General features: G+C 39.4%; 1 protein-coding gene across 6 annotated transcripts in view; it reads right to left on the bottom strand.

Annotated features, from left to right (window-relative positions):
* The window catches only part of LOC145252838 (opioid growth factor receptor-like protein 1), an 85,917-nt gene extending 74,634 nt beyond the window's left edge, over nucleotides 1–11,283 (bottom strand). Inside the window, exon 1 of one of the 6 annotated variants that reach the window (XM_080112822.1) lies at nucleotides 11,176–11,283. The gene's annotated coding sequence lies outside the window, so the exon portion shown is untranslated. Of the gene's footprint in view, nucleotides 1–10,502; nucleotides 10,691–11,175 lie in introns of those variants that run through there. The other 5 variants (XM_080112824.1, XM_080112826.1, XM_080112823.1 and 2 more) reach the window with 5 other exon arrangements.
* Between the last annotated feature and the right edge of the window lie 610 nt (nucleotides 11,284–11,893).

The raw sequence follows: 11,893 nt of genomic DNA, 5'->3' as shown, positions 1-11,893 counted from the left end.
TTTTCAGAGCACGTGGTAGAAGCATTCAACAAGATCAAGGCTATGTTGCAGGAGACTGCAAAATTGTCTCACATCCAACTCAACCAGGAGCTGTGCCTAGCAGTGGATGCATCCGCAATTGGAATTGAAGCGGTCCTACAACAAAAATGTGATGCGGACTGGAAACCCATTTCCTTTTTCTCAAAAAAATTAACAGAGACTGAGAAACGCTATAGTACATTTTCCAGAGAGCTGTTAGCTCCGCTAGGCACGTTTTCAGTTCCAGATGAGAGATTTCAGCACATTCATATCGACATCACCGGACCATTTCCGACATGTGAAGGTCAGTGCTATCTGCTGACATGTATCGACAGATTCTCACGATGGTTTGAAGCTCTACCGATGCCAGACATGATGGCATACACAACTGCCAGGACATTCCTTGCTGGCTGGGTGGCCAGATTTGGTGTACCACAAAATGTTACATCAGACAGAGGTCGACAGTTTGAGTCAGACCTTTTTCATAAACTTGCAAAACTTTTGGGAACCAAGAGTATACACACCACGGCTTATCACCCCCAGGCAAACGGCATGGTCGAGCGACTACATCGCAGTCTGAAAGCCTCCTTACGGGCACAGCTTACGGACAAGCAAAATATTTCTTTGAAGCACCAAAAAAAGTTATGGACATGACAGCGTTTGTCGACCGGCTAACAACAAAAATGACCAAGATGGCATATTCTCCCTCAAGCTCGAATAGGAACATGGTCCCATATGTACCTAAAGGTTTAGAGACTTGCACACACGTCTTTATCCGTGATACGGAAAAGAGTCATTCCCTGCAACCGCCGTATCGTGGCCCCTTTAAGGTTGTGGAGAGACAAAACAAGTTTTTCAAGGTGCTTATCAAGAATGAGGAACAAAACATTTCAGTAGACAGGTTAAAACCCGCAGCACTGGAAGAGACATATCTGAAAGTACCACCCCCAAACGCCATGCCGGTAGATATGACGCTTCAGAAAGTAGAAAAGAAAAAGACACGGTCAGGTAGACATGTCAGATGGCCAGCACATTTAAAAAATTTTGTGACGGTTTAAATAAAATTAAAAATGTTGCCCATTTATTTCAGGTACTCCGTATTTTGGGGGGAGTACTGTAGGGGAATAAATAAGAGCACAAGATTACCGGTGTAGGGTAAGGAGTGAGGTCCCTTGAAAAAAGAAGAGGAGAGTCCGTACACATGAGGCACGGACGCAAAAAGTTCTTCTCCTTAAAGACAATGTTGGACAGGCAGAGTACAACTCTAGAATACCATCCTCACTCCTCCCGTAAACCCCACTATTGAAGTGAGTAATCTTTTTACCTTAATGTTCTGAATTGCAGTGTTGTCATGTTTTCATGTTTGTTAATAAATTCTTGTCGTTTATACTTGTTGTACGTTTAGTAATTATTAAAGCTGGTCGGTAGTTTTGGGACTTGGAAGAACCTAAACCCGTACCAACACAGGGTAGTTGGATTTTTACAACATCAAAAATCGACCTTGTATCTAACTGTCCTCGTGGGGAAACACATAAAAATAATAACTTTCCCCGGGGGAGGGGGCCAGAGCGTAAATAGAGCAATTCGTTTCTTTTTTATTTTTATTTTATTTTACACACAACGTGATTTTCTTCCTTCCTGGGAAATCAATTTTGGGTTGTTGAGACCCGGACTTAAGAGAGAGTGTTTCATTTTATTCTAATTCAATTATTTATTTATTTTTACTCGATACGTGTTAGGATGTGTAATCGATGATATTAACAGGAAAAAAAAAATAAAAAATAACATTTTTTTTAAAAAGGTGAAATTTGGGGGGGGGGCGTCCGCCCAATTTCTTTCTTTCTTTTTTTTTTCTTGGAAATGGCTCAGAAATAGCAAGGGACGATTTCTAAGAACTGTTTTTTAGCTATTTCGTAGAAATAGCAAAAGATAATTTCTAAGAAATGTCCGATTGAAAAGTTGCTATACAAGAATGCGAGTTAAACAATGTTTACATAACTCGCATTCAAAAACCAGTTCTTAGAAATCGTTCATTGCTATTTCTGAAAACCAGTGCTTAGAAATCGTCCTTTGCTATTTCTGAGCCATTTTTTTTTTTTTTTTTTTTTTTTTTTTATTATATTTTCACCCCAAACAAGGCACATTGCCACTTTGGTGTAGGGAGCTACTATCAGGGGAAACATCTACTGGGGCACTATGTAGGGATTAGGGCAGCGAGATGTTGGTTCACGTTGCACTTGAACTTATGCATGTTAGTACAGTTGGGGAAGCAGTGACCTGGAATGGAATTCCAAAGTCTAGCAGTTCTGGGGAAGAAACTACTGGAGTAGAACGATCTTTTACATCTAGGGATCTCTACAGTGTGGGGGTGGGATTTTGCAGCTTGTCGGGTCTGTCGAGGGTGTTCACGTCGTGGGGGCACAAGTGCTTGCAGTTCTTCAGAGCATTCACCATTATAATACTTGTAGAACAGGCAGAGGGATGCAACGTTTCGACGATGGGACAGAGGCTGAAGTTTTGATGCCAGTTTAGGGCCTATCAGATTTGCGACTCTCTTTTGAACCCTGTCAAGGAGAGAGAGACTAGTAGCCGATGCACCAGCCCAAATATGACAGCAATACTCCATACATGGGCGAATAGTGGCCTTATAGAGGTACAGGATACTTTCGGGTGTTAGAAGTTTTCTAGCACGGTAGAGAGAGCCCACCTTCCTCGCAGCGGCCCTGGCAATGCCCTCGATGTAATTGTTCCAGCTCATGTTTCCTGTGAACGTTAGGCCAAGGAGCTTGAAAGACGTACTCTCAGCTAAAGAGTTGTTGGCCATTGCTATAGGTGGTAGAGAAGGTTTCTTGTAATTATTGAATGAAACCAGTTTAGTCTTGGTGGCATTGAACGTTACCATCCATTTTTGTCCCCATTCCACTACTGATTTGAGGTCATCCTCCAGTGTTTCTGCCATTACTTTAGATATATGTTCATTTGTTTTCCTGTCGTGCCTGCTATAGAGTGTGGTGTCATCAGCGTATATACCCATCTCAGAGGCAATTTTATCGGGGAGGTCATTTATGAATATCAGGAACAGCAGAGGACCAAGGATAGATCCCTGGGGCACTCCGGCATTTATATTATATTGTTTAGACGTACGATCGTCGAGGACAACCTGGATTTTTCTCTTATCTAAGAAGGATTTAATTATGTTAAGTATTCTACCAGTGATACCGTATGATCTAATCTTCCTGAGGAGACCCTCATGTCATACCCTGTCAAAAGCCTTAGATATATCTAGATCTACCGCTCTGCCCTCTCCCACTTTGTCCAGTGAATGGTATATGCGTTCAGAGATTACAGTGAGGATGTCTGCCGTGGAACGGGCTTGTCTAAATCCATATTGATGGTCGGTCAGAAGTTTAGCATCTGTAAGGTGCTGGACTAGAGCATGGTTAATTAAGGTCTCAAATATTTTGGCAAAAAGTGGGAGGAGGCTAATAGGGCGATAATTTAATGGGTCAGTTCTTTCGCCAGAATTCTTGAATACTGGTACCACAGAAGCAGTTTTCCAGCAGCTCGGAAAGCAAGATTCATTAAGGCATTTGTTGTAGAGTTTGGAGAGAACTGGAGCTACTTCGGCTGAGCACTTTTTTAATAGCACAGCTGGGATGAGGTCGGGTCCACATGCTTTCCAAGAAAAAAAAAAAAAAGAAATTGGGCGGACCCCCCCCCTCTAAATTCCACCTTTTTTTTTCTTTACGTTTTTGCCTGTTAATATCATCGATTACAGAATTAAGTTTCAGATTATAAAAAAAAAAAAATTGTAACTTTTCACGTGAGGGTTCAGTTTTCAATTTTAACGTTGTACTAAATTGAACACGAAATTTGTGGCCACGATGAAATAAACAAAAAAGATGGAACCCTCTCTGATGTGTCCGGAAGGTAGGAGTTATAACGAGGGGGGAGGGTTAAAAAAAAGAAAGATTTCTTTACCCTCACCCCCCCCCCTCCCGGCTAATCTATGTATCTACCCACCTCCATCTCATCTATGTATGTATCTCTCCATTCATCGTGGTCACAAATTTCGTGTTCAATTTACAACGTTACAATTGAAAACTGAACCCTCACGTGAAAAGTTATGAAAAATTTTGTTTTTAATCTGAAACTTAGGTACTTTTACAGTTTAATCACGACATTAAAAACTGAAAATGTCGAAAAAAAACAAAAAAAAAAAAAGGTTATATTTTACATATCTGTTATGGAAAAAAGTTTTCCGAAAACAAAAATTCACTTAATCAAGTAGTTTTTTTGTAACAATTTGTTATGATACCGAGCAAAAGGTTCGATTTTTAGGAAGAAAAGCTAGTATTAAAGATGGGGAGGTGAAATGATGAGTAGAGATAAAAGAAGAGTAAACAGGAATGCCTTTCGTAAAGGTTTTATCAACTTAAAAGTATACACGTGTTTTCGAGAAATCAATATGGCGGAATCCTTAATTGCGGCCAGGGGGAATAACTATGATCCTTTATTTCCAGAAGAGCAATTTATTCTAACAGTTTCCCCTTCAACAATAATTAAGTATGGAATTACAGAAGGTAAATTTAGTCTGTTCAGTACTAGGTTAAGAAGTCCTTATATTTACTTGGAAATTATCGCATTCTGGACGATCTTTGCACTGACTCACAGGGATTTTGGTCCTCAGCGTCCACATTTTGGGGAGCAGGTAAGGAATTCTTCTCCTTCACATAGGTATTGTTTTCGTCAGTTGGCAGTTCTTTAGGGGCTTCAGGGCTTGCAGGATTGTTTTCATTGTGTTGGTCTTCTTGATTTGAGGAGTTAAGAGCCAGGTCTCGCACATTGACAGTAGTTTCCGCACCAGGGGGTAGTCGTACATGAGCATAGTAGAGGTTGATGTCTAATAGGGTAGCAGAGGTTACCGGAGGGTCGAGCTTACTAGACATAGTATGGTTTCTGACATATATTGGGCCTGGTTTCGCCCAAGTGGGAACAAGTTCCGAAGGAAGATTTACGACTATATTTGAACATTCTGCCATGAAGTGGCGATACCTTTGCTACGTAAGTAATCTTTGATTTCTCCTGCAAGAAAGTCGGCAACCCAGTCAGTGTGTATCATATCGGGCATACCAAAAATTGAAAATAGTTGGTTTAGGCAGTGGATCATGGTTTTGCTAGTCATATCCTTACAGGGGAAGGCAAAGGGAAAGCGAGTATATTCATCAATTATAGTAAGTAAGTATTTGTTACCATGCACAAGTAGGTAAAGGGCCTTTAAAATCAATGTTTAATTGCTGGAAAGGTAGTATGGCCTGTATGAGTGTTCCTTTGTTACAACTGGCAAATTTAGGTTTCAGGCACTCCTTGTTATGCAAAATGTCCCATGACTTTCACTTGAAAATACCTACAATGTCAACTCTATTCGCACCTACTGAAAACCTGCCCATATTCACCTAATTACGCATGACTCAAAACTTGCTGTTTTATCCATACTATATTGCACTCACATCTTAACCCTCCTATCATCTAAAATAGTTTGGGCACAACTCGTAGCTCAATTCTTAATACCTACTCATACTGTAACATTATACTAGACCTAAGCTAACATAAATAAAATAAATAAAAAGGGTAAGACTCAAACCACATTATCTCCTCCCTAACAAGCCTTCTTACAATCATAGTTGCTTACACTGCATGAACTCCACTCACCCCCTTTATCAATTAACAATTAAATAGCAATGTCCCTAAATCACTTTGAGGAGTGTAACTAATCAGCAGAGATATAACCTCCACAAACTAACCCAGTAACACTAACTAACCACGCGAGGTCGCAGAAATACCTGGATTAGAACCTAGGCGCGGAGCAAACCCTCTCAGTGCTGACGGACCCAGTAGGTCTTCCCAGATCATCCGTCTAGGAGAAGGAAAACTCTGAAACTACACCAAAGGGGAGGGAGGCCTCTTCAGTCTTGGATGACAACCTTCCTAGAGCTAGTGACTCAAACAAATTCACCGGTTTGCAAACCTAAACTGCTTAAGGAGTAGATAGGCTCTGTCTATTGACCGGCTTCCATAGTCCTTCTTTGCCTATTAGTCAAGCGCAGAGACACTATCTCAGTGATTCGACAGAAACACCCAGCGGTAGATCTTGTTTCTTGGCTAGGGCAACGAACGCCGTTTTTCGCCATTCCCAGCACACCTCACCCCTAAAACTGGACATTTGGGAGTGCTTGAATACGATATATGCCTGAGCAATTAGATTGGGTTGACCTTCTTCTAATGGGTTGAGGGTACCGGATTGACAGTTCCTGGCTGCTGTTCCCGACTGGTAGTACAGGAGCCCTAACTCTTTTGTAGAGCTTAGAGCGGCTGCTCCATCAACAGTTGAATAATATCGGGTTGTTTGTAGTGCCATGATGCGCATGGAAAGGGACCCTGCACTCATCCCTGGTGGGCTTTCCTGAGGCCACAATCCTAATTGGAGAAAGGTCAGCTGATGGTCTACTTGTGATGCATGTCTGATGCTCTGCATAACCTCTTGTTTAGCTCCCCCTTATCTAAACCAAAACTCTTTAAAAAATATAACGACAGTACAATCTAAAAATAAGCTTAAACCAGGCTTAGGGACAAACAAATTCAACTTGCCTCCTCCCTTGAGGCTTGCATTCACAAATATCTGTGGGCTTAGAACTAATTTGGCTGATGTTGAAGTATTTCTCCTAACAAATACCCCGGATATCTTAACACTAAGTGAGACTAACCTACACTCTTCCATCCCCTCTAACCACTTTAACATGCCTGGATATCTCCCACTCTGCCGTAAGGACTCTGACAGACACATGCACGGAATTGGAGTTTACATTCGTAATACCCTTCCCCTGACTAGAGAAACAAACCTAGAAACAGATGATCAAGCCTTTTTGTGCTTTAGACTAAAGATGCAACACAATATTAGCTAATTTTATTTTCTCTACCGCTCTCCCTCGACTCAGGACTGCACCATAATAAACAAAGTCTCTGACAGCATAGACACGGCACTGTCCCTCGACACTAGCGCACAAGTACATGTATTTGGTGACTTTAATGTCCACCACAAAAACTGGCTTGGATTTACTTACACAGATGCAGCGGGCAGCACAACTCATAGCTTCACTATAACTCACTCCCTATCACAAATTGTTACGTTTCCAACCCATTTCCCTGACCAGGAAGAACAACACGCATCACTTCTAGATCTGTTTTTGACCATAGTTCCCGATGACTGCATAACGAAGGCCCACAGCCCACTCGGGAACGCTGATCATGCAGTGATAATGGTTGAAATCAGCCTAAACTCTAGAGTCAAAACTGAAGAGCCAGTGCTCAAAACAACGAGATATTATAAAAAGACTGACTGGGAAGCCATCAGGGAACTAATCAGAGATGCCCCATGGAGAAATATTTTTTTCTCTCCCTGCTGAACAGTGTGCAAACAAGACCACTGATTGGTTCAAAACTGCAATCGAAGCGCATGTTCCCATGTGGAAATTTTATAGTAAGCCCCACTCTCCCCAATGGTTTACGCTGACTTGCGCAACTGCTATTGCTCAAAAGCAACGTGCATACCGTAGGTTTAACCGACATAAGTCCAGTTCAAACAGACTGAAGTATATAGAAGCTAGAAATAACGTTAAGAAAAAAATAGCGACAGCTAAGAGAGAATTTACGGAAATCACTAAAAAGCGCATCGAAGCACAAAAACTAGGAACTCGAGACTTCTGGAAAATCTACAACAGTGTAGTAAATAATGGGCAATCAACAATTCCCCCACTAACCAACAATCATGAGGTTGTCTCCTCAGCAATCGACAAGGCTAACATGCTTGCCAGTCGATTTGCCTCAAACTCCACACTGGACCCTTCCAACCACCCCCTACCTGACTTTCCTATGCAGACAGACGCCACGCTAGACGATCTGAAAATCACCCCTGCTCAGGTGCATGCTATCATAAAAAATCTTGACACTTCAAAAGCATGTGGACCTGATCTCATCCCAGCTGTGCTATTAAAAAAGTGCTCAGCCGAAGTAACTCCAGTTCTCTCCAAACTCTACAACAAATGCCTTAATGAATCTTGCTTTCCGGGCTGTTGGAAAACTACTTCTGTGGTACTAGTATTCAAGAATTCTGGCGAAAGAACTGACCCATTAAATTATCGCCCTATTAGCCTCCTCCCACTTTTCGCCAAAATATTTGAGACCTTAATTAACCATGCTCTAGTCCAGCACCTTACAGATGCTAAACTTCTGACCAACCAACAATATGGATTTAGACAAGCCCGTTCCACGGCAGACATCCTCACTGTAATCTCTGAACACATATACCATTCACTGGACAAAGTGGGAGAGGGCAGAGCGGTAGATCTAGATATATCTAAGGCTTTTGACAGGGTATGGCATGAGGGTCTCCTCAGGAAGATTAGATCATACGGTATCACTGGTAGAATACTTAACATAATTAAATCCTTCTTAGATAAGAGAAAAATCCAGGTTGTCCTCAACGGTCGTACATCTAAACAATATGATATAAATGCGGGAGTGCCCCAGGGATCTATCCTTGGACCTCTGCTGTTCCTGATATTCATAAATGACCTCCCCGACAAAATTGCCTCCGAGATGAGTATATATGCTGATGACACTACACTCTATAGCAGGCACGACAGGAAAACAAATGAACATATATCTAAAGTAATGGCAGAAACACTAGAGGATGACCTCCAATTAGTAGTGGAATGGGGACAAAGTGGATGGTCACGTTCAATGCCGCCAAGACTAAACTGGTTTCATTCAATAATTACAAGAAACCTTCTCTACCACCTATAGCAATGGCCAACGGCTCTTTATCTGAGAGTACGTCTTTCAAGCTCCTTGGCCTAACGTTCACAGGAAACATGAGTTGGAACAATTATATCGAAGGCATTGCCAGGGCCGCTGCAAGAAAGGTGGGCTCTCTCTACCGTGCTAGACAACTACTAACACCCGAAAGTATCCTGTACCTCTATAAGGCCACCATTCGCCCATGTATGGAGTATTGTTGTCACATTTGGGCTGGTGCATCTGCTACTAGTCTCTCGCTCCTTGACAAGGTTCAAAAGAGAGTCGAAAACCTGATAGGCCCTAAACTGGCATCTAAACTTCAGCCTCTGTCCCATCGACGAAATGTTGCATCCGTCTGCCTTTTCTACAAGTATTTTAGTGGTGAATGCTCTGATGAACTGCAATCACTTGTGCCCCCACGACGTGAGCATCCTCGACAAACCCGACAGGCTGCTAAATCCCACCCCCACACTGTAGAGATCCCTAGATGTAAAAGATCTTTTTACTCCAATAGTTTCTTCCCCAGAACCGCTAGACTCTGGAATTCCATTCCAGGTCCCTGCTTCCCCAACAGTACTGACGTGCAGAAGTTCAAGTGTAACGTGAACCGATATCTTGCTGCCCAAATCCCTACATAGTACCCCAGTAGATATTTCCCCTGATAGTAGATAGTAGCCCCCTACACCAAAGTGGCAATGTGCCTTGTTTGGGGTGAAAATGTAATTAAAAAAATTTAAAAAAATAAAAAAAAGAAAAAAAGAACACCAATTAACATTTTTCGTAAATGTAAACAGTAAAATACTCAAAAAATGTTAAAAGGTGTTCTAATTGGTAAAGGTTGGTGCGTTACTTACGGAAAACATGTTAATTAAACTACAGAAGCACCTCTTAAGCCACACAAGTTCTATAATTGAATCTCCCTCCCGCAAAAAAAAAAGGACGAAAAACATAAAAATGTTTGGTGCTTATGTTTTTGTAAATCGCATTAAAAACTACATAAGGAAAAAAAAAATCCCCTCAAAAAGTACTGCAATGTATTTTAAAAATTTTGTTTTAGACAATTTTTTCTTCGAATTTTAAATTGTCCGCCAATGAAAAAAAAAAAGCAAATTAGAGTGGTCGGTGTTTTGTTGTAGCACATCCCTATATTTACCAAAATTTCTTTTCGGAGATCTTCAGTCCAAAACGGATACATACAATATAACATTTTTTCGATATTTTCACTTTTTAATGTTTTGATTAAACTGTACAAGTACCGAAATGTAAGTCTGTAAAATACTGATTTCTCCCTCTGATTTAACGACAGGTCCCTGAAAAAAATGGCGTCTCTGTTTTCGGCGTAAAACGGTAGAAGTACCTTCATTTTTATTAGCAAAAGTGAAGTATAGTTAATAAAAAACTGGTTGAAAAACAAATATACAACAACTAAGTGTTACCAGAGGCTAGAAAAAATAATGTTATCGACCTACACAGTGTTAAACTTATGAAAGTGTTTGTAAATTTTGTTATTTAAAAATTTGTTTTGTGATTTTTACATAACTGAATTCATCAATCAAAAATAGCAGTCAAAATTTTCTTTAAAATTAATTGCTAATTTCAGGCTTAAAAGATTTTTTTAAAAAGCTTACCTTAATCTTTCTGAAAACCACTCCAGGGTTTAGGGTTGGTGGTATGGTAAAGCCATTTTTAAAAAGTATATGTTAAGCCTGAAAATTAGTAACTATAAAAAACATCGGCACGTTTAATTAACGGATTCTATTAAGTAAAAATGGTTATAGCTAACGTACTTCCTAATTTCCAGCTTGGCACTACCGGAGCGGTGATAAGGCAAATCAGTTTCTTCACTTTTCTTGTGCTTCCGTATTTTAATTGTGAAGCAATTTATTGAAATAAAATATAAGAAAAAGACATTATTGAAAAATGTATAATAAAAATTAACAAAATTATACAGAAAAAATTACACAATTAATATTACAAAATTTTTAAAAATAAAAGTTTTTATTTCATTTGAAACTTTATAAGAAATATATGTTTATAAAAATAAAAGGTTGTTTTTTTTTTTTAATTAAAAATTATTTTTTTTATTTGAATTTATATAATTAATATATGTTTATGAAAATATAAAAATAAAATTACTGCAATCAAAATAACAAATATTTTGTAGACGTGAGAGAAAAAGCAAAGGAGCTGATCTGATTTGCCTTGTCATCACTTCCAGTCAGGTCATGCCGAAAATTAGGAATACGTTAACTGATGATAATCGTAAAAGTAACAAATCAAAGTTGGAACAGCAAAACTTACAAATAGATTTCAATAGTTAATAAAATATTAAATTTTTTTCTCGTTTGGTAACAGTTATTCATTGTATAGACGATGTTTAGTGAAATTATCATGTGTTAATCCCCCACTTCTTCTTCTTCTTCTTCTCTCTCTCTCTTTCTCTCTCTCTCTCTCTCTCTCTCTCTCTCTCTATATATATATATATATATATATATATATATATATATATATATATATCTTTAAAATGTAATTATCCACTGACACGTGTTTCGTCGTCTACGACTAATCAGAGTGGCTGTATCTAGCGAGATTTGAAATCGGGACCCAACGGTAATGAGCCTAAACCCTTACCCCTGGATCATCTCGCCAGCTGTCTGGATATATCGTGATTTACTTAGATGTTGTTTTGTTTTTTTTTTGTTTTGGCGATATGTTTTGAATGAATTCAATTATTTACGAAAGTGCATTTTTACTAAATGAGAGTTGGTAATAATTTTCCCTTTTAACCAATTTGGTACCATCACATGGGGAGCAGTATATATATTAATTTTAAAATGTAATCATCCACTGACACGTGTTTCGTCGTCTACAACTCATCAGAGTGGCTGTATATAGCGAGATTCGAAATTGGGACCCATATATATATATATATTTATTCAAATACATGTGGCAATTAAAAAAAAAAAAAAACAAAGTAGCGACTCGGAAACAATAAAGTAGGAAAAAAACATTTATTGGT

This window comes from Euprymna scolopes, chromosome 29, assembly GCF_053919585.1.
Source record: "Euprymna scolopes isolate OS-2025 chromosome 29, ASM5391958v1, whole genome shotgun sequence".
Taxonomy (NCBI): domain Eukaryota; kingdom Metazoa; phylum Mollusca; class Cephalopoda; order Sepiida; family Sepiolidae; genus Euprymna; species Euprymna scolopes.
The sequence above is the reverse complement of the archived record's forward strand: the minus strand, read 5'-3'. Positions and strand labels throughout refer to the sequence as shown.